The 23512-nt window shown below is 53.8% G+C and overlaps 1 protein-coding gene and 1 long non-coding RNA gene across 2 annotated transcripts in view; one reads left to right on the top strand and one right to left on the bottom strand.

Annotated features, from left to right (window-relative positions):
- LOC116586846 overlaps nucleotides 1–19975 on the bottom strand; it is a 34450-nt gene extending 14475 nt beyond the window's left edge. Inside the window, exons 1-2 of the long non-coding RNA XR_004284171.1 lie at nucleotides 19875–19975; nucleotides 5510–5580 (exon numbers count right to left, since the gene is read on the bottom strand). This is a non-coding gene — a long non-coding RNA (uncharacterized LOC116586846). The remainder of the gene's footprint in view (nucleotides 1–5509; nucleotides 5581–19874) is intronic.
- A 1384-nt stretch (nucleotides 19976–21359) lies between these two features.
- The window catches only part of SYNPO (synaptopodin), a 53837-nt gene continuing 51684 nt past the window's right edge, over nucleotides 21360–23512 (top strand). Inside the window, exon 1 of the mRNA XM_032337296.1 lies at nucleotides 21360–21453. The gene's annotated coding sequence lies outside the window, so the exon portion shown is untranslated. The remainder of the gene's footprint in view (nucleotides 21454–23512) is intronic.

The following is a 23512-nucleotide window of genomic DNA, read 5'->3' as shown; positions in this document are numbered from 1 at the left end:
CTTTCTGAGCACTGGGCACCATCTCCCGGCATCCTTGCACTCCCTTGAAGGGGGCCTGGAAATGACTCGTGAGTTGTGGGTGGCAGGGCCGGGACCCCACTCTTTTCTGTGTGAACGCAGGCCCGCGCCCCTAGCTCATGCCCCCCATCCCCAGGTCCCCTTGCACTCCTGCCTCCCCAAGCCTGTCCCACCTGGCTGCCCTGTGCTAGGTGAGCCCTGCGGAGCTCTCACAAGGCACCATTCATCCCGCAGGCTGCTGATTGAAACCATGTGTGGTGCAGCCGGCCAAGGTGGCGGCAGCTCCGGAAGCCAGGCCTGGCCCAGGGCCTGTGGGCCCTGGGAGGATTGGGGGAGGAGGTCCCACCAACCTCCAGGCCTGCTGGGCTGAGGGGAGCTCCAGGGCAGGACTGACCTCCTGCCCCACTGATGACACACCAAGGGGACCCTGACCACTGGGCCCATACCGGGGACTGGGGAAGAAGAGAGGCCCCTTCCAGGTGGGGTGGGGGGGTAGGGGGGGCGGGGCGGGGACTGAGCCTGGACAGTCTCCGGGGCCTTTCCCAGGCTGTCCTTGGCAGGGTTGTCTGGTAAGAAAGGTGCGTGTGTGTGTGTGTGTGTGTGTGTTTCCACATGTGTGTGGGCACACGTGTGTACATGTGTGTGTTTCTGTGTGCTGAAATCTATGCAGGTCACCCTGAACCCTGAGACTCATTGTCACTTGGGGATTTTTAAAGGGCAGTTTGGGGCAGTGTTGAAGACCGTAGGCTCTGGAGGCTCGTGGATCTGGGTTTGAGTTCCATTTCCACTGCTTCCTAGCGGGGTGACCCGAGGCAGACTGCTTAGCCTCTTGGAGCCCTTCTCATTCACCAAATGAGGACTGAGGCCTGGTCAGAGGATCTGAGCAAAGACATCGGTTGGGTGGGGTTTTAGGGGTTCGTGGCTGGTTCGGCTGAGTTGCCCTCTCTAGGATTCCCAAAGTCATTCTGGTCCTAACTCCTGACCTCGGAGTCGTGGCCTGTCTGGGAGCTGGGAGGGAGCTAAGTGTGGGGTGTCTGTGTTTCCTCTGAGGCCTGAAGGCTCCAGTTAGTAGAGGTGAGCAGGGGAGCGTTGGATCCCCAGCTGGTGTGAGGTGTGACTGAACTAACCACCGCCTCCCAGGCCCAGAACAGAGCTGTCCATTGTTCACAGGGCCGCCTCCCTGGCACTCAGGCCCCCACAGGAAGGGCTGTGCAGGCCAGGCTGTGGCCAGCACTGACCACAGTCTTGGCTGGGCCAGAACCCTTTAGGGGCCTGGTGTCTCAGAAGGCACTCTGGTTTCCCAAGGAATGTACTTTCTACTGGGCAGCTCAGGCCTTGTCCAGCCTGAGGCTGCTGACAGAGATACTCTGAGGGCAATTGGTCATGGCGGGATGTCTCCCACAGGATGGCCTTGGGGGATCCCCATGGGTGGGACTAGCCCTAGATTAGGAGCTCCCTGGAGATAGGCGTCCCTGGCTGGGCTCCACCCTGCGTTACAAGGCGTCCAGACCCTTCAACGTCAAACCCAAAAGAGCCTTGCCCCTCCTTACACAGGACAATGCCAAAACCTGGAGGAAGAAGGTGCCTGAGACACAGAGCATTCAGAAGGTCAGCGTTTTCCCTGGGGGTGGACAGCTGAGGTAAGGGCAGTGAGAAGGCGGCTGTTTGAGGAGCGCAGTCTGAGCAGAGGTGGTACCGTCCTTCACTTCCTGGCTGATTGACCAGGGTGGTCATCTGCCCTCTGTGAGCCTCCATCTCCTTCTAAAGGAGCAAGAAGAAGCCCAGAGAGGGCCATGTGAGGGCTAAGGGTGATCAGGTAGTGACGCAGAACCGGGCGTCCCTGAGCGGGGCGGGGGGTGGGGGGGGGCAGGGGTTGGGCAGTGAAGAGCCTTTGCTGGGAGGTACCCGGCTCCAAACCCCAGCTCCTTCCCTCTCTGTTGTGTGACCTTGGGAGTGTAGCTTTCTTTCTTTCTTCTCTCTCTTGCTCTCTTCTTCTTTTTTTTTTTTTAAGATTTATTTATTTATTATTTTAAATAAGAGACAGCATGCGTGGGAGGGGCAGAGGGTGACGGAGAGAATCTCAAGCAAAGCCCGACGCAGGGCTCGATCTCATGACCCGGAGATCCCTACCAGAGCTGCAACCAAGAGTCAGGAGCTCAGCCAACTGTGCTACCCAGGCACCCCAAGTCATTTTCTTCTAGAAAAAAAGAGTTTTAGGGGTGCCTGGGCAGCTCAGTCATTAAGCGTCTGCCTTCTGCTCAGGTCATGATCCCAAGGTCTCGATCTCAGTTTGAGTTCCATCTTTAACCCTTCAGTGTCTGTTTCATCTATTTATCCTGGGTCTCTGGTACCTCGTGGGTGCTCTATAAATGTTAATCGTTACATCTTTTTTTGGGGGGGGTCTCAGTTTTCTCAGTTCTATCATGGGGCTCAAGGTCTATTTCTTGAGCTTTCAGATATCCAACACATTGATTTCCTTCTTTCTCATATTATTCTTGCCATTTTCCTTGTATATATTTCTCTCCTGATAGCCCCTACCCTCACCCACTGTTTAGGATGGGAGATGAGGAAAAGGAAGCATGAGAAAGGAAGGGGTAAGATGTAGCCCAGGAAGAAGAGAAGGGTCTGCTCTTACTTCTTCTCTCAACATTGTTATGGAGATTCTAGTCAGAATTGCAAGGCAAAAGAACCAAAAAAGGCATCCAGATTGGAAAGGGAGAAGTAAAACTAATCTTTATTTCCAGGTGATATGACCTCATACACAGGAAACCCTAAGGAACCTACTAAAAAACTATTAGACCTAATAAATGAGTTCATCAAGGTCGCAGGACATAAGAGCCATATTAAAAAATCAGTTGTGTTTCTATACATTTTCAATGAGCACTCCAAAAAGGAATTTAAGAAAGCAATTATTTCACAACAGCACCAAAAAGAACAAAATACACACAAATAAATTTATCAAAAGAAGTGCAAAACTTCTGTCTGAAAACTACAACACATTATTGAAATAGACTGGGGGAGATCTAAATAAATGGAAAGATATCATATATTCATGAATTGGAAGACTCCAGTAATAGTATTACTATTATTATTTTTAAAGATTTTATTTATTTATTTGACAGAGAGAGAGATACAGCAAGAGAGAAAGCACAAGCAGGGGGAGCGGCAGGCAGAGGGAGAAACAGGCTTCCCGCTGAGCAGGGAGCCTGGCACAGGGCTTGATCCCAGGATCCTTGGGATCATGACATGAGCCAAAGGCAGATGCTTAAACAACGAGCCACCCAGGCGCCCCAACTCCAGTAATATTCTTAAGATGATGGAACTCCCTAAACTGATCTACAGATTCAACGCAATCTCTATCAAAACCCCAAATGACTTCTTTGTACAAATTGACAAGCTGATTCCAAAGCTTATATGGAATTTCAAGGGATCCAGAAGAAACCAAACAACCCTGAAAAAGAAGACTAGAGTAGGAGGACTCACATTTCCCAGTTTCAGAACTCACTGTAGAGCAACAGTGAGCAAGATAGTGTGGCACCAGCACAAGGCTAAACATTTAGATCAGTGGAAAGGAACAGAGACTCCAGAATTAAACCCATGTCTCTGTAGTCAACTGATTTTTTTTTTTTAAAGATTTTATTTATTTATTTGACAGAGAGAAATTACAAGTACACTGAGAGGCAGGCAGAGAGAGAGAGAAGGAAGCAGGCTCCCTGCTAAGCAGAGAGCCCGATGCGGGACTCGATCCCAGGACCCTGAGATCATGACCTGAGCCGAAGGCAGCGGCTTAACCCACTGAGCCACCCAGGCGCCCCTAGTCAACTGATTTTCACCAACAGTGCCAAGGTCATTTAATGGAGAAAGAATAAGTATTTTCAGCAGGAAGATACTATATAGAGCCAGGAAAGAGCTTGCATTTGGAGATCAGATGCACTCTGACTTGCTGTGTGACTCCGTGCAAGTGAGTTGACTTCTCTGAGCCTGAGTTTTTTCATTTGTTAAGATGAGGATAATGAGAAAGTGCTCATTTCCCAGCTCTGGAAACACAAAACCACTACATGATGTGCTTAACTCAGATCTGGCCCCTTGTGCAAACCCATGGGCAGGATGGAAGAGCAGGGTGGGACATACCGGTGAGGGTTAGGCTCTGGTGCTCTTCTCAGGTCCCCCGTGGGGTACCCCTTTCCCCAAGAAAAGTCAGGGCTGGTGGGGTTTCAATCTGTAGACTGAGCTTGGCGGAGCTCTGTGGGTTGGTAATAAATAGACAGGAAAGGAGATTCCATTATGCAGGAATGTCTGGGGAGGGGGTGGGGAGGGAATCAGCTCCCCTCCTAGCACCAGCCAGCCCTGCAGCCTTGATTGATGTGCCTTGCACCACAGCAGCAAGCCCTGGCGGAAGGAGGCCCCTCCACCGCCACTCACCCCTCCTGGAAGAAGGCCAGCAGCCAGATGTTCTTGGCCTTTGGGGAGCTGGGAGGGGGGCAGGGAAGACCAGCAGTGGGCCAGGGGCAGCAGCCCAGATGTTGAGCCTCTACCTTCTTTTCCTCCACAGCTGGGCTCAGGTGGCTTTGGTTCCATTGTTTGACCTTTGGCCAGTGTGTCCCTGGGCCTTGACTCAGTTCAGAGTTGGGGATGGCGGTCCTCACCCACCCTGTCCTACTGGATGAGGCACATAGCTGCCCAGAAAATAGCTTTAAGCTCCAGAGAGGAAAGTATCTCACCTGCCTAAGGCTCTTGTGTTATTCTGGCCAGAGCCACAGACAGAGATGGGATCAGGGCCCAGACCTTCTGTGGGAAGATCCAAGAGAGGTCCCCGGATCTGTGGTTCAGGGAGTAGATCTGAAGACAGATTCTGGGCGAGAAGGCGGTTCTCCACCTGCAGGTGCTAAGATCTACCCAAGGCTTATTGCCCCATAGAATCCTCTTAAGGACCATGATTGCGGGGCATGGCTCTGTGAGTTAAGCCTCTGCCTTCAGCTCAGGTCATGATCTCAGGGTCCTGGGATCGAAGCCCCGAATCAGGCTCTCTGCTCAGCGGGTAGCCTACTTCTCCCCCCTCTCTCTGCCTGCCTCTCGGCCTGCTTGTGATCTCTTCCTGTCAAATAAATAAGATCTTAAAAAAAATAAAATAAAAAAAGGAACCATGATTGCAACAAAGAGCACAGCCTCATCTCAGGTCTTCTAATGCTTTTCATATTAAATACATAATAATTAAAAGAAAACAAGAGGGCGCCTGGGTGGCTCAGTGGGTTAAGCCGCTGCCTTCGGCTCAGGTCATGATCTCAGGGTCCTGGGATCGAGTCCCGCGTCGGGCTCTCTGCTCGGCGGGGAGCCTGCTTCCTCCTCTCTCTCTCTGCCTGCCTCTCTGCCTACTTGTAATCTCTCTCTCTGTCAAATAAATAAATAAAATCTTTAAAAAAAAAAAAAAAGAAAAGAAAACAAGAAAAACAACATACAAGGAACAACTAAAAAAGAGAGAACTAAACATTACCCCAAGATTCGCTGTATATGATGGGTTGACTGCTAACATGGTGTAAATTCGTCTTTACTGGTATTCTGAATCTGTGGAAATAAATATTTATGTATGCTTCTTGTTCAAATAAGTGGGCTCACCATGCACGTCTGGCTTTGTAACCTGCCTTCCTCCACACGGCAGCACGCTGTGAACATCTGCCCGCGTTCAGAAACGTAGGTCCCCATCAACCTTGCTGGCAACTCTTCATTACACAGCTGCCCTGTGGCTGTTTGCCTTTTAGGTAATTTTCAGAATTCCCCTAAAATGGACAACTCAGCACCGAATCTCTACCTCTCTACCTTCATACACATATAGATGATTTCCTTAGGATACCTTCCAAGAAGTAAAATCAGTGGGTTGAAGAGTATGTTGTGTGGGGGCTTTGAGAGACATGTGTCCCAGCTGACCCAGTGAGAGCTGAACAATTGAACTCGCACACGTGAGCCCTCCCCCTCCCCAGCGCCGCTCGTGCACTTCACCCTGGAGGCTGCCTTCCGTGGCCACCCTGCCCCGGCCCCACCTTTGGAGGAGGTGTTTGGTCCCCACAGGGATACCTGGCTGGTACCACGGGCCCAGGGACATATCTTTCCCTGATGTTCTCTGGCAGACCCCAAAGAGTGGGGGAGTCCTGGCTGGGAACGGAGGAGAACATGGATAAATCCTGTCTGGTCCTCACTTTGCCCGTCTGCAAACTGGGGGAGCCAGCACCCTGGTTCTCTCCGGTTCACAGGGACATAGAGACCATGAACGATAGCGCATCTTCTATAATCCCACCTGGTGGCACAGACTTTCACAACTGGCGTGGGGACTGCGGCAGGTACAGTTCTGTGCAGGGACAGGCCTGCTTGCCACTGGGCAGCCGCCAGAAGACCCGGCTGGGGTTAGGGGTTACAGTTAGCCCTGGGGCCTCAGAGGCCTCCCTCCTGGGATCCCTGGGGAGAAGGATGCGTGACCACACAGCCCGAGTTGTGACCTCTGCGGGAAGCGTTGATGGAGAGGAATGGATTTGGAGGTGGCCTCTCAACGGTTCCTGGCACCCGAGAATCCTGTGAACTGCTCGGGACCAGCACCCTTTGTGGTATTCACGTGTACGCACTTGTTCAATTTCACACGCAAACCCGACCATCAGCTAGTCCCGACAACGTTTCAGCATTCTCTTCCCTTTCACACACCCCCTCTCTCCCCAAACTGAATCTTGCACTTGGCCTCACACACACTTGGTCACACTCAGATACGCAGTACTAACAACACGATAACAATTTTTTTTTAAAGATTTTATTTATTTATTTGGCAGAGAGAGATCACAAGTAGGGCAGGCAGAGAGAGAGAGAGAGGGAAGCAGGCTCCTTGCTGAGCAGAGAGCCCAATGCGGGACTTGATCCCAGGACCCTGAGATCATGACCTGAGCCAAAGGCAGAAGCTTAATCCACTGAGCCACCCAAGCATCCACACAATAACAATTATTGTAAGAGCATATTTATTGAGCATTTCATAGGTCCTGGGCTTTTTCCATACACCATTTAATGCCCCCAGGAACAGGCCCCCTCATGGCCTAGACGAGGTGAGGTCACTTGCCTAAGGTCACAGAGGTGGTAAGAAGAAGAGCCCCACCCTGGGCACACAGGGGGCCCCTCTCCTGCACTCACACTCCCACAGGTACACACCCTGACCCCCTCTGGCTCCCCACCGCTGCATTCCTGCCCAGGCTGCTGGGGGCCAAGGAGGGAGCGCTAGCCGCCTGAGTCCCTCTAAGCCTCCTCACCCAGCCCTTGGTACACAGCTGAACAGACCAGGCTTGTCCAGACTCAGGCAGCCAGAGACACAGTAAATCCAAGCTGCTAACCACTGTGTTGGTTTCTCAGGGAGAACAAGCACTTTCCCCGGACCAGAGCTTCTGAAGGGAAGGGGTGGCACCGTCCCTTCCTTGACCCACCCCCCCTTCATCTCCCCTCTTTCTCCTCCTTTGCCCTCTCAAGCCAGCCTTGAGGCCTTACTTCCGTGTGCCTGGCACTGAGGTTAACACTGGGCCTCGGCGGGGAGAGTAGTCTAGGCTCCCATCATCGAGGGACCTATGAGGCCGCGAGGATAGCCTTGCTCAAGGTCACCCCAGGAGTGGGTGGCAGAGCCAGGCCTAACAGCCAAATCTCCTAAGCCAAGGTCAGGGCTTTGCTTGGGGAGACAAGCTCGGGCCCAACCACGAGAGCTAATGGTTGTCCATACCCCTGATACGGGGCTCAGACGTGGACCTCCTACAGAGCAGCGTGAACAGGAACTGTCGCGCCACTGGGTTACCGTTGATGCCGTGGGCTCCAGGCATTTTGTATGCTTTCTCTTTTTTACTCCTCCTGATGACCCAAGAAGATAGGTACTCTTATCTTTCCCCCGTTTACAGGGAAGGAAACCAAGACGCACAGCTAGTCAGAACTCAAACCCAGGCCTTTTCCTCCAAAACCCAAGCTCTGTCATGAGGCCATACAGCCTTGGATGAAGAAGGGATTGTGTCAGCCAACATGTGAAGGCTTTGGCAAGCTGGGGTCCAAGCAGACTTTTAAAAGGATGGGAGGAGAGAGGCAAGCATCCTGTGGGTACAGCTTAAAGCCAAGATACCTGTGAGCCCCGGCACCAACAAGGGAACAGACCATTCTGAGGGGAACCAGACAAGCTCTTGAAATCCCTCTGGTCCCTTCCTGAAGGAGGGTCTGATGCATGAACTTGGCCCTGGTGCTCTGGTCTGGAGTGCTCTTAAGAACTGTACAGGATTGGCCCCAGAGAAGCCCCAGGAAACCTTGAGCTGGGCAAAGTTCTCATCAACCAGGTGCTGTGGAAGGAGGAGCCAAGAGGCCCCTAGTGACTGTGCCATCCCTGGAGAGGGACACTGGCAGGACAGGAGCAGGAACCAGACCCCAAAGGTCCTCGGGACCCGTGGACATCAAGCTCCCTGACACATGGGGCAACTGCAGCCCAAGACACCAGGCTGGCGGAGGTGAGTGCCAGAGGCTGGCAGACGGAGCAGGGAGAAGGGGAGCTCCACTTGTGCCACTCGTCTCTGTCTAGGGTAGGCAGGGCAGCTGAGACCAGCCCTGTCTCAGGCGCTCAGTCGAATTCCCAAATCATAGGCGTTAGAATCCAGCGCGCTGTGGCAGGAACGGGGAGCGATTACGTCAGGAACCTCCGAACACCCAAGCCTTCCCTTTCCACCCTGCTTTCTGGTTCACCGCCACCTCCTCCTGCCATTCCCAGCTCTGGTAACCCCTCTTTGGGGAAGCTGCTCAGTATTTCCCCTCCAGCTCCTACCGCACACTGGAGGTTTGATGGAACTCCTTCAGAACGGCCCTTCTAGACCTGGGGCCTTGCCTAGCGTTGTTTGTAATTATGTTCTCATTTGTGGGATTATGTGATGGCTACTGGGCCCCTTCTAGCTGCGAGCTCCGAAAGGGCGGGAGATGAGTCATTCCCATTCATCAGGGTCCACAGGCCCGGCGTATAGTAAGAGCTATTTGTGGAACAAATGAGTGAGTGGTGGGGACGCCGGGGTGGCTCAGTTGGTTAAGCAGCTGCCTTCGGCTCAGATCATGATCCCAGCAACCTGGGATCGAGTCCCACATCGGGCTCCTTGCTCAGCAGGGAGCCTGCTTCTCCCTCTGCCTCTGCCTGCCATTCTGTCTGCCTGTGCTCTCTCCCTCTCTCTCTCTGATAAATAAATAAAAATGTTTTTAAAAAAAATGAGTGAGTGGGCAGGTGGTGCGTGTGTGTGTGTGCGCGCGCTTGTGTGCAATGGGGCAGATGGGTAGGTGAGTAGAAGGGGGAGTGTGTGGAAGGTGTTCCTGAATGGGTCAGTAGGTGGGTGGATGGGTCGAGGGACAGAGGTGCACGTGAAAGGATGGCTGGGTAGAAGTTTGGAGTGTTAGACTCTAAAAATATTAATAATCATAAAACTCCAGGTTGCTGAAGTCCTACTTTTAAAAATTGCATTATCCTGTTAGAATAGAAGAGCTCAGCATCATGATTAGAAGGGGCAGCTACAGAGCTCAGCTCCCTCTTATGAGCGATGAGCAGACGAACTTAGAAAAGTGATGTCGATTTGTCCAAGACCACACAGCAAATCAGGTGATGCCCGATCCCTGTTTCCTAAACACTGTGCAAAACAGCCTCTGGGGAGGGGTCAAAGTCCCGAGTTCTAGTCCGGTCTTTCCCATTGTTTCTATGTGACGCAGGACAAGTCATTGGGCCTCCAGTTCCTCTTTAGAAGAAAAGGTTTAAAATCTAGGGGTTTTTTTTTGTGCTCTTGGGAAGGTCAGATTTGGGTACAGATACCCTCCCACACCTTTCTCAAAGCCTATTGGAGCTGTCAGAGTGGACGCCAGGCCGCTGGGGTGGAGGGTAGGTAAGGCTCCAGATCTGGAGTGGGAAGACCAACCTCCACCTCCCTCATGAGCCAGCTGGCCCTCAGCTCTACCTCTGGGCCCGATTTAGCACTCTTGGGGTTCCCCAGGGAAGAGGCTGTAGGGCCGAGTTTCTGGCTCCTCATCCCTTGGCTAGAACGTTTACACCCGCCTGGACACCTATAATCCCAACTCCTGAAGCTGGGGAGGGGTAGGTTTAGTCGGGGAGAAGCCTCTCAGAGGCAGACTTGGGCTGGTTTGATCCCAGCCTCAAGGAAAATGGGTTCTACATGTTGGCAAGAAAGGGGGCTTTGCGGTGGCCCTGGAAGAAAGCGGGGGTTAAGTGTACTCAGAGGCACTGGACATCCGACCATGGGAATCAGAAGAGGAGGGGAGTCTGGTGTGTGTGTGTGTGTGTGTTTATCAAAGGCCAGAGATGGAGTCAGGCAACAGCCCGATGGCACAGGTATGGGGTGGGGTGCAGGAAGGGGGCAAAGGACAGAAGAGGAAGCTGGACTAGCAGTCACAGGGACTCCTGGGGCCATAAAGTCAGACTGAAGCCTCTGGACTTTATCCTCTAGAAAGTAGGAAAACTTTTTGTTAAGGCTTTCCCATTTTTTTTTTTTTTATCTTAAAAAAATTCCTATTGCATATACCTTTTTAAAAAAAAAAAAGCAACTGATACAACTCAATGCTCCCCTAAGTTCCCTCCCTAGAAGTGACCCTTATTGTTAAGTCTTCTAGATCCTCCCAGAGATAGTCTCTGCTACATTTATTTAAGGGATCCACCCCTCCTTTTGACACAATGGAAGCCTATGGGACACACCATTTTGTTGCAAAATACGCGTTGCAGGTCGTTCCTGCCCAGCGCTGCTGTGCCGTGTGGACACTGCTCTTCATTACCCAGTCCCTCCTAATTAACACTGACAATTTTTCCAGGCCTTTGGTTCCACAAACAATCCTGGGATGAACAGATCCTCCTACGTCCACCTTTGAGCATGTGGGCCGGTACAAGCCGCCTACATTCCCAGAGGTGGTTGTGCTGGGTCGGAGAAACCAGCCCTCGGCACTCCGACGGCAGCACCAAGCTGCCCCCGGCCAGTTTTGAACAGGGGGTGACAGGTTTCTAAACTCAGGTCAATTGTTTCTGAGGGAAGGGGTGGAAAGAGCAGGCTATGCGGTTAGGAGCCACACAGTCTCAAGGTCGAGGCAGGGCTAGAAGATCCTCAAGGGAGAGTTCCTCAGAAGCCCCTGTGAGCTCCGGGCACTGGGGCTCCCAGCAATGCCTAAGGGAGCCTGGGAGGAAGGGGCCCCCAGTGAATGTGTTCCTTTGCTCTGGGGGCGGCCGCCAGGCCCACCGCCAGGCCCAGGATTCGCAATCCTGCACGGGCCACAAGCAGCCTAGTGGAGAGAGGACAGGCTGTCGGCAGCTGTGAGGGGCCCGAGTTCAGCCAAAACCCGTGCGGAGGGCTGCCAAGAGTTTCTTCTTTTCATTTCTCCAAGTCTTGTGCTTTGGGCTGGGGCAGTGTCATCCTCATGTTTCCTATTACTTTACAAGACTCCCATCAAAGCACCAGCCGTGCAGGCCCTTTGATGTCTGGGCCGAGCCGGCTCTGCCTCGGGGAGAAGCATCTTTGCTGAGGATCAAGAGGGGAGTCAAGCTGCGATGGTCCCCAGGCCTTGCCCACCTGACGTGCTCCCCCAGCTGCACGCGTGCTGGGACCACAGGCTCCCGGAGGGAGAGTGCAAAGACCATCGCTGCCTGGCCCAGGCCCCTGTGGTGGGAGGGGACCCAGAGGGGGGCAAGGGGCTACCCCAGGCTGCACACAAAATTGGTGACGTGCCCCCTCTCAGATGCTGTCCAGAGGCCACGAAGGGGATTTCTCCTGTGACTGACTGAACGTGGCGGCCATGTTGGTCCCTCAGCTTCCCCACCTTGCCTCCCAGAACCCTCCTGGGGCCAACATGTTGTTGGCAACTGAGGCAGGAGGGGCAGTTCCTCTGGGAGGGTTCAAATCCTGGGCTCTGTCCCTTTGAGCTGTGTGACCTCGATCAAGTTACTTAACACCTCCCAGCTTCAGCTTTCTCCTCTGTAAAACAGGGTGATGACATTCCCACCCCCGACGGTCCCTGTGAGGGGAACCGAGAAGATTCCTGCAAGCACTTAGCATCGTGTTTGATGCAGAGTCTCAGAAAGAACAGCTCCTATCCTGGTTGTTGTTGGTGATGGGGTGGGGGAAGGGGTTTCTGTGCGGAGGGGCTCGTGAGGAGTAGCCTTGCTGACACAGGGCCCTACCACTGTCCAGTGGGCTCAAAGCAAGGACCTCGGCCATCACCGCCTCCGGGGAATGAGATCCTCCTAGGCTCCTCCCCTCGTTCCCCACCTCGGACTCCAGCCTCTGCTGGAGGGTGTGGGGGCGGATGGAAACACCGTGCCAGGCATGGGGTGGGGCCCCGATGGGGTCTGGGCCAGGAGGCTCAAGAGGCAGGGGAGCCGTGTCTGAGAGGATGTGGCCTTGCAGCCCTCCCTCCCGGAGGCAGCCAGGGTGGGAAAGGGGGGGTTGGTTTCCTGGCAAAGCTGAAAAGCTTTGGATTTGACTTGGAAACACATTGAGAAGTCCCTGGCGGCTGCCTCCTCAGAAACAGCCTCTCTGAAGTCGAGCCCAGGCTGGGGAGGCTGTTTTATATAAAGGGGCTCGGGGGACCTCAGCGATGGAGGACAGGCTGAAGGCTCGCCCCAAGAATTGCAACACATGGCCCAGGCCACTGAGCCTCTATGTCTCCTGAGGGCCTGCCCCGGGGGCTGGAGACTTCTAGGGCACAGGGCATAGGGCACAGGGGACCAAGGCAGGGAGGAAGGGACCCTGCCTAGGAGCTCACAGATGGGGAAGAGGGTCAACATCTTCTTAGCTAGTCCCTTGGGCTCTGCCTTCCTGGTTTTTGTCATATCTGTGTTTAGCCTGTGATTCCAATTATCTAACATTTTTCTTTAAATCGTCTCCTTTTAAAAATCTGAATACATTTCTTTAGAAAAGAACTTTGTCCTGCTGTTGCAAAGGCAAAACTCCCGTCCCTTGCCCCTCAGAGTGACAAGGTCGAATAAAATAAAAGCAAAACAATCTTGTTCAATTCTAGTTAGCCTGAGACTTGCTCTCTCTTTGATAAAAACAAACGAGATGAGCCAATGTGAGAGAAAGACAGGCTAGCACCCAGCTAAGACTGCCTCCTTGATTAGAGCTGTCAGAAGAAATACAAAGTGTCCAGTTAAAATTAAATTGCAGATAAACAGTGAAATAATATTTTCATATAAGTATATCCTAAATGTTGCATAGACTATAGTCATACTTAAAGAAATTTGGTTTTGATCTGAAATTCAAGTTTAATGGGGAATCCTGTATTTTTTTTTTTAAAGATTTTATTTTTATTTATTTGACAGAGGGAGATCACAAGTAGACAGAGAGGCAGGCAGAGAGAGAGAGAGAGAGGGAAGCAGGCCCTCTGCTGAGCAGAGAGCCCGATGCGGGACTCGATCCCAGGACCCCGAGATCATGACCTGAGCCGAAGGCAGCGGCTTAACCCACTGAGCCACCCAGGCGCCCGGGGAATCCTGTATTTTTATTTGCTAAATTTGGCAACCCTCTCCTTGATGAATGAAAGACAGCTTTTGAAGGAATAATTTTCTCACTGCTGGGAGATTAGCTGTTTCCATGCAGTGTCCCCACGCCACCAAAAATAATCTTGAGAAAAGCTGTCCTGATTCCAGGTGGAATGAGGGCAAGCAACAAGCATACCGGCATGGGGATTTGGAGGTGGGGAAGAGTAATGCCCTTGGGGGAAATTCTGGAAGGTTCCTTGAGCGAGAGGGTGTGGTGCCTGGGTCCTAGCCAGGGACCAGTGAATGCAGTTCTGCACCCCCATCCCCCGTGACCCCCAGGGCTGGGAGGACAGAGGACACTCCACAGGGGTGCAGTCTTAACCCTGCTTGTAGCCCACAAACAGGCATGTGTTTGAGTAGTTGTGGCTTGTGAGCATGAGTGACTGTATGTGTTTGCTCAAATCACACCATCTCAGGACACAAAAGGGCTTTTGAGGGAGTCTTCTCCAATACCTCCCCTAGCCCCTGCCTGCCCCATGTGGGAATCTGAAACTCACTTGCACTTCTCCAGTGACGGGATGCTCACTACCTCCTAAGACATCTCTTTCCATCTTTGGGCAGTGTTGGTGGCAGAAAGCCCTTCTTTAGCCTGAACAGAAATCTGACCTTCTGCTGGGTTTCTGTAGATTCACCTTTGCCCTCTGAACAAAGTGCTCCGCTCTTGGCCAGGACAGTCCTTCAGAGATCTGTCAGTCATGAGGGTAAGCCCTCCGAGTCTGTTCAGACCCTTTTCCCATTTCTTTGAACTCTACATCTGACAGCTTGATTTTTGGCTTCCTCATTTGCAGGGCAGGGCTTAGGACCTGGGATGGGGACACTGCCTGGGGTGGCCCTGACTTGTACACTATCTATAGTCAGGGATCAGGGAAGAGGTTGCCCGTGGGCAATGCTGGGAGCAGAGGTGGGGACAGAACCCGGAAGGGAGGGAAGTGTCTTCCCTGCAGAGGCCCAGCTTGCCATCCCTGGACACCTGGGGTCTGTCTCTGCTCAGCCTCTAGTTCACTGTGTGGCTTCAGGCCAGCCTCCTCTCCTTTCTGGGCCTTTCCTCTGCTCTATGCACCTGGAGCCGCTAGATCTATTCTTATAGGTGAAAACGCTTGTGGCTGTTCAGATTGTTTGGGACTCTGCTCTGGAGTCACAAAGCAGGACAAAACAAGGTGATCTGTGAAGTCAGATATGGGGGAGGGGCTGTCCCTGCTGGGAGCAAGGAGGCACCCTGTGCGGGTAAGCTGGCCCCGGCCCGCGTTGGTCCAGCCTGCACACTTGCACAGGGTGTTGGCCCACACCCTGCCACCCAGACAGCCAGAGGACAGAGGTGCTCTGTGGAGTGCTGTGCGCAGGCCAAGACTCACAGGCCAGAGGCTGCTGTAGAAGGCAGCGGGGGAGGGGGACTGGCTGGGCGGAGCTGGGGTGCAGATGGGGCTTCTCTGTGAAGGGGGGTGGTGGGGAAGGTCTTCAGGAAACAAAACCACGGTCAGAGCTGGGGCCCAGCGGCTACACAAAGGGGCTTTCTCCCAGTCCCTTCAGGGCTGGGAGGCTGTGTGAAGGGAAAGCTCAGAGGGCTCATATTGAATCTTCAAGCCAGGCAGGGTCTCCAAAAACCCACAAGTCCGCCCCCTGGCCTTGGGACAGGCCATCCTCAGAGAGGGCAGATGGTCAGAGAAGAGGGTCCTGCCACCTCCCCGGCTCTCTCCTCTGGCCCCTGTTTCTGCTGCTATCTCGCTGTGTGACTTTGTCCCTGCGCATCTCTCTGGGCCTCTGTTTCTCCAGCCGCGTGAGGAAGGACCTGGCTAGATGGTCCCTCTGAGTCCTCCAGGTCCCACATTGATAAGAAGCTCTTACAGTTGGCAGGCAGAGCACTTTCCTATTTCCTGCTTAGTTTACCTCCCAATAGCCTGTGGCTAGTGAGGTGGGCGTGGTAGGCGCTCCCCCTCCAATTTTTTTCAGATGACAAAACGGAGGCGGAGGCTTGCAGAGAGGAAGGGGTCCTCCAAGTTCACACCAGGAGGTAGTGGTGAGCCAGGCTCCCGTGGCTGCATCCAGACCTCCAGCTACCACCCTGGAGTTTTGCACACTCCTGGTGTGGGGGGAGGGGGGATGAGGATGAGGGCATGGGTCCGAGAAGACACGATCCATCCATCGTTTCCCTTACCTGTTTTCTACAAGGACTTTTATGTAGGAAGTACTTTGTGGGGACAATATTTGCATCCAAAGAGAAATGAAAGCCTTATGCTCTCCTTGGACTCCTCGGGGTGAGAATTGAAAAGAACCCTCTTTCTCAGCTGCATAGCTTTACTTGGGGTTCAGGCAAGAGCTTCCCAGGTCTAATGGAAATGAAGGGGATTTGCACTTTTAAAAAACTTTTTAGTTTAATCCAATTAAATGAACATCTAGTGTAGGACTAGTTTCAGAGGTAGAATTCGGAGATTCATCAGTCGCATAGAACACCCAGTTCTCCTTCCATCAAGTGCCCCCAAATGCCCATCACCCAGTTACCCCGTCCCCCCACCCACTTCCCTGCGGTTTTTGTTTTTGTTTTTGTTTCATCAGAAACATTTAATGTGTGACGGTGTTTGGGTGGGAATTGGGCATTGTCACAACGCATAGAACGGCAAAGTGTGAAGGTGGTAGTATCAGGAAGCATTCATGGTGGAAGAATATTCAGAAACTATCTGGTCCATCCATGCCTCCCTACACTTTACTGAAGGGACACCAAGGCCCAGGAAGAGGAAGGGATTTGGCCCAGCTCACCCAGCCTCAGTGGCAGAGACGGGAATAGAACTCAGGTCTCCTGACTTGTCCCAGTTTCAGCACAGGCCACTCTGGAGAGCCAGTGGGGTAGAGGGCCAGGGAAGGGGAAGAAGAAGAGGGGTCTAGGGGCCTGGGGACCGTCAGACAAGAGGTATTTGGGGTCCAGCCGCCTGCTGATAAGAGACCCACAATGCCATTCCACAGGGATATTTTATCAAGATGTCATTTTTCCCACTGTACGCTATTTTCTTTCTCGTGCAGACCATGCCGGCCTTTGTGATAAGGCGCCTAGACATGTTCACACTAAGGCAGCCAAAACATGAGGCAGGAGGAAAAAAATTCCCTTCTTAATCTGTCCTCCCCCAGCCCATTAACCCCCCCCTTGTTTCCTCTCATTCTCTGCAAGTTCTCATGCCCCCCCCAACCCAACCCACCCGCCTGGCTGGCCTCTTCCTGCTTTCCAGTAAGCCAGCCCAAAGGAGCCAGGAAGGTATGTGGCCCGGAGGAAAGGACAGAAGTACGGAGGGGCTTCCCCTGGGAAAAGAGGCCCAGGCTCTCCCACCACCAGTAAGGGCCAGGTGGGGTGCAGGGGACATGTTGTTTACAGGCTTGTCCTTGGAGCCTTCTCCCTTCCTGCCCTCCCCTCCCCCCAATCCCTGCAAATGAAACACAGAACTTTCTGGTTGGGGATTTAAGCTGGAGGTGATTAGAGTTTCCCCCACCTGCAGATTCCCTACTCCATGACCCCAGTTCCTGACCTTCTAATCCAAGGGCCGATGGGAAACTCTGGGGAAGAGGCAACTCTGCCTCCTTCCATCCATAAAAACTCCCAGACTTAAGAAATCTGGCTAGATAGGAGATGTGAGACCAACCAGCCAATGTTGGACCAGTCTCTTCTCCTCTCTAGGATCTTCACACCTCAGTTTCCCCATCTACCCACTAAGGGAGGGGGTTAGATTCGTGTCCTGGCACTGAAATTCTCCTTCTGGCTTTATCATAAAACAATGTTCTAGCCCAGGCCCCCTGGGTGCTTGGCAAGTTGGCTGCATGGCCCCCATGTCTCAGTACCCCGCCCCTGCTTTGCTCAGGAAGTCCACCCCGCCCTCCACATCTGGATGGAATTTACCCCCCAAAGCAACTCAATTACCGGAGATCTGATCAGGACGTCTCATGTGTCAGAGGGGGCCCTGGTGAAGGTTGGTCTGCCAGAAATGAGGGCTCCTGGACCTGTGGCCCACCCTTCTCACAGCTGGGGTGCCCGCCTGGGCCCATAGGAGGACAGGGCCTAGGGAGCAGTGTCCTGCTGAACAGGGCGTTGGGGACATAGAAGGGGCTGCCACGTCCCGCTCTGGATCAGGCCCCCTGTCCATTCAAGACGTGAGTCAGCACATAGAGGCTGGAAGGTGAAGGAAGATGGGGTTTGAATTTTAGACCAATTGGTCTGGCTCCGTGTGCAGCTGTGGAATCCGCGAGTGTGTTAACCCATATGGCTTCTCCTCACGTTCCCATCCCTAGCAGGGAGCCTGGATGGTAAAGGCTGGTGTTTACTTGTGAGGCTGTGGCAGTGAGGGTCAGGGATGGAGTGCTGTGTCCCAGGATGCCCACCTTGGGAAATTCAGGTGATCCCTGCTGTCTTCCTGCAGCTTCTGCTAAGCTGGCAAGTGGGAAGCAATGGGCTTTGGGGTTTCCTCTTTCTTCAAGTCTGCATTTAAAACCTCCTGTGCTGATCCCCTTGCTAGTGAACTGTGTTCCTGGACATCAAACCTCCCCAGCCCTCACCATCCACGTACACAGAGGGGTCACTGAGCCCTAGAGTTCTGGGATGAAATGAGCTACACCTATCAGTTTAGTAACAGCCGCGAGTTGGGGGCCACCAGATTGCCCGAAGGATTGGAAACAGAGCGAGTCACGAGTATCAGCAGCGGAATCGCGCCTATGAGTGCCTCCTGCGCTCCAGGTGACCTACCATGGTCATGGGCTCCGCATGAGCTGGGCTGGGCTTGCCAGGCTCAGGGGGGAGTACATACACGTGCACACATCCACGCCCCACCTCCATGCATCACTGAATCTCACCAGGACCGCTCCAGTGTTCAAGAAAGCAAATATCACTAATGTCCGTTAAGAACATAGCCCTGTGCTCAGCTCTGCTGTCTGAGGCCAAATATCCCTCCCCCAGGAGCTTCCACCGTTGATGGGGATAGAAAACATTGACTTGAGAGCCAGTTATGAACAGAAGCTGGAGCCGGGCAGGCCAGGCTTGAATACCAGCTCTGCCACGGCCGGGGTTGGGGGCCGTGAGGAGGGCTTCAGGCAAACAGCTCAGCCTCCCTACCAGCCTCAAACTGTTGTCTGATTGTCAGGAACAAGCAGGCAATGCATGGTAAGCCCCAGCGTGGTACCTGACCCAGAGTAAAGTGCTCCATGCATGGCCACTTTATTATCACCCGATGAAACAATTAGCATTTCGACAAGTACCTCTCACTTACCTGGAAACCCTCCTACTTCCCAGAGCCCAGCCAAGAACCCATAGAAAGCTTCCTTTCTAAAAAGGCCTCTGAGGGGTGCCTGGGTGGCTCAGTTGGTTAAGCATCTGCCTTTGGCTCAGGTCATGATCCCGGGGTCCTGGGATCGAGTCCCACATTGGGTTCCTGGCTCAGTGGGGAGTCTGCTTCTCCCTCTGTCCCTCCCCCTGTTTGTGTTCTCTCTCTCTCCCAAATAAATAAAATCTTAAAAAAAAAAAAAAAAAAAGTTCACTGAGCTGTTGCCAGTAGAGTAGCAAGTATTTGCACCAAAGCCCAGGGGCCTTTCTCCCCAGTAAGTGATGGTGGAAGTGAGGGCGGTACTAGTTCAGTTCACTTGGGGCAGGAAAGCTTCCCGAGGCCTGAGGGTGCCAGGCTGACATGGGTCTGGGTTGGGAAAGAGTCAGGAGGCAGAGGTGAGGACCAGGTTCCCAGGAGTCTTAACTCATTGGCTGCCCTGGGCCAGTGGGAACTGCTGAGGGGTCACTGTGGGGGGTGGCAAGACGCAAGGCCTTCTTCAGGAAGCTGACTCTGGGGGCTAACGCAGGGTACGGAGAGGGGGCACTGGCTGACAAAGAAGCCAGTCAGGGCCCGTTGGAACCCAGACAGGATTTAATGCCAGGATCCATCCACAGCATGAAATTCCAGACAGGAAAATCACCACGTACTTGGCAAAGCCCCCCCCACCCCATCCTTTATATCCTGTGATCTTCATAATTCAGCGAAATGGTTCTCTTCACTTTGCAGAGGAGAAAAGTCATGTCCCTAGAGAAGGGACTTTGTCTAGGTGTTAGTGGTGCAGTGAGGCCAAGAACCCAGGCCTCTAGCTCCTGCGTCAATGCCCCTTTCTCATGGACGGTTCGAGGGAGCTCTGTCTGCCTAAGCTTATTAAATGTAGAGGCTTTCGAGAACAGCTGAGCTCTGCAGTCTTGGGACCAGGGTGGGGTCTGGGTGATGAGCGAGGCCCTAGAGGGTTACAGGCACTAACTCTGGAACCAGGGAATCCTGGCTGGAGGCTCAGCCCCGTTACTTACTGGCTGTGTGGCCTGGAGAAACATCTGAACCTCTCTGGACCGCAGCTTCCCTTCGGTCCAGAGCTGCTCTTTCTCTTCCATGGGCCCTGGGAGGGAGTGGACCCGTCTCTCAGTAAATGTCATAGCCCCCACACCTGGCAGGGGGCTCGGAGCCCCATAGAAACCCAGTCAATGTCATCATAATGGATCATTCACGTTTGTTATGGGCACTTGCTCTGTGTAAAGTATTCAGTTAAATGGCTGGTGAGACCATTGGTGAGAAGGGACTGAGCATAACAGGAGCGGGGAGCAGAGGCCACCGCTGGGGGCGAAGAAACATCAGTCAGGGTGACTGCAAAACAGGAGGAAGGGGCCCCTGACTTGAAGGAGCTGGGGAACAGCCCAGCAGCAAAGCATGCCAGCAAGCACAGGGTCTGAAAGCCCCGTTCAAGGCCCGTTCAATTTCCCACTCGGCTGTCATCTTGCCATGTGACTCTGGCCAAGGCCCAGCCCTCACGAGGCCTCCGTTTTTCCCTCGGGGAGAACAGATGGAGGGCACAAGGGACTGAGAGCTGAGCTGTCAGGGAGGGAGTCTCCCTCACCTGAGGTCTCCAGGCCTGTTGGGATCTGCCGACCTGAAGGGGATTTCCTGGGGCCGGCCCAGTTCCCAGCCCTGCTGACGTCTCCACTGGATGCATGCCCAGAGTTGGGGGGGTTGCCCAGAGCAGCGCTCCAGTGGGAAAGGCAGGCGGGCACGCTCCCAGCCCATACCTTGGCCCTCCTTCTGGGGTCCTGGGGTCTCCCCACCCCCAACCCGAGGTAGGGAAGTGGGGGGTCCCTTCTCTCGAAAGAAGAAGGCACTGCCCCTGTGCTCAAGATCCTGATTTGCTGTGTGACCTCAGGCAAGTCCCTGCCCCTTTCTGGGCCTTGGTGCCCTTTCTCAGAAATGACAAGGCAAAGATTTCTAAGGTTTTTTGGAACTTGGACACTCTGGGGTCTTGCTGGGAGTTGAGGGAAGTGGGGGGAGGGGGGCGGGAGCTTCCTGGGAAAGAGAACTGGGATGGAGGCTGGATTCCAGCGGCTTGTTTCCCTGCTCTGAAGTGGAAGGTAGCGGGATGCAGGGAGGGTCGGGGGAGAAAAGGAGCCTCAAGGCCTCCAGGTGGTTATAAGAAGGGCAAGGCGAGCCTGAGGTTTTGGAAACATATTTACTTTTAAGTGTCCGGTGTCACTGGGGGCTTTCTCTTTGGGTTTTGAAATGCTCCAGAAGTCGGCACTTGGCATGTGCATGTTTGCCGAGTGGAATATGGGCTGTATTTATTCATCCTTTAGCGGGAGCCCTTAAAAATATAGACGGCTAATGTCTTCAGTATGTATGAAATATCCCATATGCTCGGAAACAAAAGGGGCTCTGTTATTAAAGTTTCATTTCCACACGCCCCCTCCCCTCCCTCCCGCCCGCCCCCCTGACACCCTGCCCTCCTTCCATCCCGCTCAGCCTGCTCCGAGACAGAGCGAGAGCGAAGAGGCAGGCGGGCAGTCGTGGCCGGAGGCCCCGGGCACAGCTAGTGCCTGCGCGAGTGGGTGCAGATTCTGGCTCCAGGTGAGGGGGAGACTGTGGGAGAGGAGATCAGGGGTCTTCCAGGGAAAAGGGCCCTCTGGGGTCCCCGGGATGGCCAGTGGAGGAGCGGGGGCCGAGGTGGGCCCTTCTTGTGGGCGCCTGTGGGGCCGGGGCCCTGGCAGGGCCCGGCTGTCTGGGACGGAAATGCCCGCTCTGCTGCTAACTGAAACCACATGTGTCTCCCAGGCAGCGGGACAGAGACGCCGCCAAGCCTGGGGCTGGGGACTGGGGGCGGGAGGAAAGAGGCAGACTGGCCCCGCTGTGTGCCCAGGGTGGGCGGTGGGGTAGGAAGGGTTGGGGTCATTTGCATCTGTACAAATGAGGGCATGGCAAGAAATGTGTGTGAATGTCTGAGTTCTGTGTGTGTGTGCCTGTTGCATGGCTGAGTATGTGTGTGCGAGCATGTCTGTAGGTCAGTGCGGCCCTGTTCACAGGGCCAGACTGGCCTCCCTCTTGGCCTGCTGTGGCCAGAGTCCTGGGCAGACTCCTACCTATCTCCCAGCACTGGGGAGCCTGCTCGCTGCCCCCTGGAGGGGTGCCCCGGGGTGAGGAGACCCTCCAGCTGAGTTGGTGCTGGTCCTTCTGGGGGGGTGGGCACCCCGTGACTGCCATCTTCCTTCTTTTCTTTTCCTCCTACCCAGTTCGGCCTTCCTCACACCCGCAAACCTCTGCCTGTTTGCCAGAGACAAAGACTGAGGCACAGAGCAAGGGGCTGATAACGGCCTCTTCGCCCACGTCTGTGGTCCTCTTTTCCAGAGGGCTCCGTTCCAGCCACGTGGCATCCTCCCTGTAGCCAAGGAAGGTGAGGAAATCCAGTCCAAGAGAGGGGACAGCTTTCCAGCAGCATCAGGGAGAGAGTAGTGGAGGCTGGCAGCTCCAGAAGGGGTCAGAGGAAAAAAACCGGGACAAGGGCCAGGCCTCGGGGAAGAGGCTGGGGGCTGCCCTCAGATGCTGTGGCAAACAAGGGCACTGGGGGCACCAGGGACCTGAGTCCTGGATCCTCTCTCCCTAAAGAGTGAGACTTGCTGGAAGCAGGGCTCCAGATTCTGGTAGTGGCCCCGCACAACCTTGCTGTGGAGGCTGGACAGGTCTCCTCCCTTCCTTGGGCCTCAGTTTCCCCGTCCTTACAATGGCGGATTTGGGCCAAGACAGTATTTCCCCAAGTGTGGAATGTGGATAGTGCCACGTGGACCGCTAATTTTGGTTTTCACAAGGCTTGTGTGTTATTTCCCACCTACACGAGGGAAAAATACATAAAAACATAGTAGATGAAAGTATGAACTACTCAGGTGAACGAAGACAGGGGAAGGTTCCTGGGGTCCTGTTCATTTTGGCAACAGCTCTCTTGGTGCTTCTTTCATTTTAAATCCCCAGAAGAATGTTTGGTCAGGGTGTCTAGGACCCAGTGTGATCTGTTTATAAACCATTCTTTGGCCCCCACAAACTAGCAGTTTTATAATTCTGTGATAAGAGTGAAAAGCCCAATTGTCACATACTGTGTGTGTGTGTGTGTGTGTGTGTGTGTGTGTGAGAAGGGACAGGGGATGGAACGCCAGACCTGGGAAAAAGATCAGCCCATCCCAAGGTCAGGGCTGGGTGCCCAAGGTCAAAGGCGGAGAGTTTGGGAAAGAGATTGTTCCCTGACTGACATTTTCAAGGGCTTTATCTGGCCTCAGCCTTGCTTTGAATCATAGGGTTGGGCGGGTAGGCGAGGGGCCACCCTGGCTTTAGCCTTCCTGCTATTCAGCCTTGACACCCTGGCTACTTAGCTGTGTTTTATGTGCCAATCCAGGACTGCCCTGGGAGGGGGGAGGTGCCCTGGGAGGATGCAGGGCACATGGGGAGCCTGTGGGTGGAGCCCCTGATCACTTCTCCAGGCTGGGGTGCTTAGAGCTAGTGCCAGTAAGGATGTGCCCCTGCATATCCCCTCCTTTCTGTGTGGCTGGCTGATGCTCTCACTGTTACTCATGGCAAAGACTATCTGTCCATGGAGCTTCACTGGTGATGGGTCTCAGCAGTAACTCTAGGCAAGCATGACCCT

The sequence above is a fragment of the Mustela erminea genome, chromosome 3, assembly GCF_009829155.1.
Source record: "Mustela erminea isolate mMusErm1 chromosome 3, mMusErm1.Pri, whole genome shotgun sequence".
In the NCBI taxonomy this organism is placed as follows: domain Eukaryota; kingdom Metazoa; phylum Chordata; class Mammalia; order Carnivora; family Mustelidae; genus Mustela; species Mustela erminea.
The sequence above is the reverse complement of the archived record's forward strand: the minus strand, read 5'-3'. Positions and strand labels throughout refer to the sequence as shown.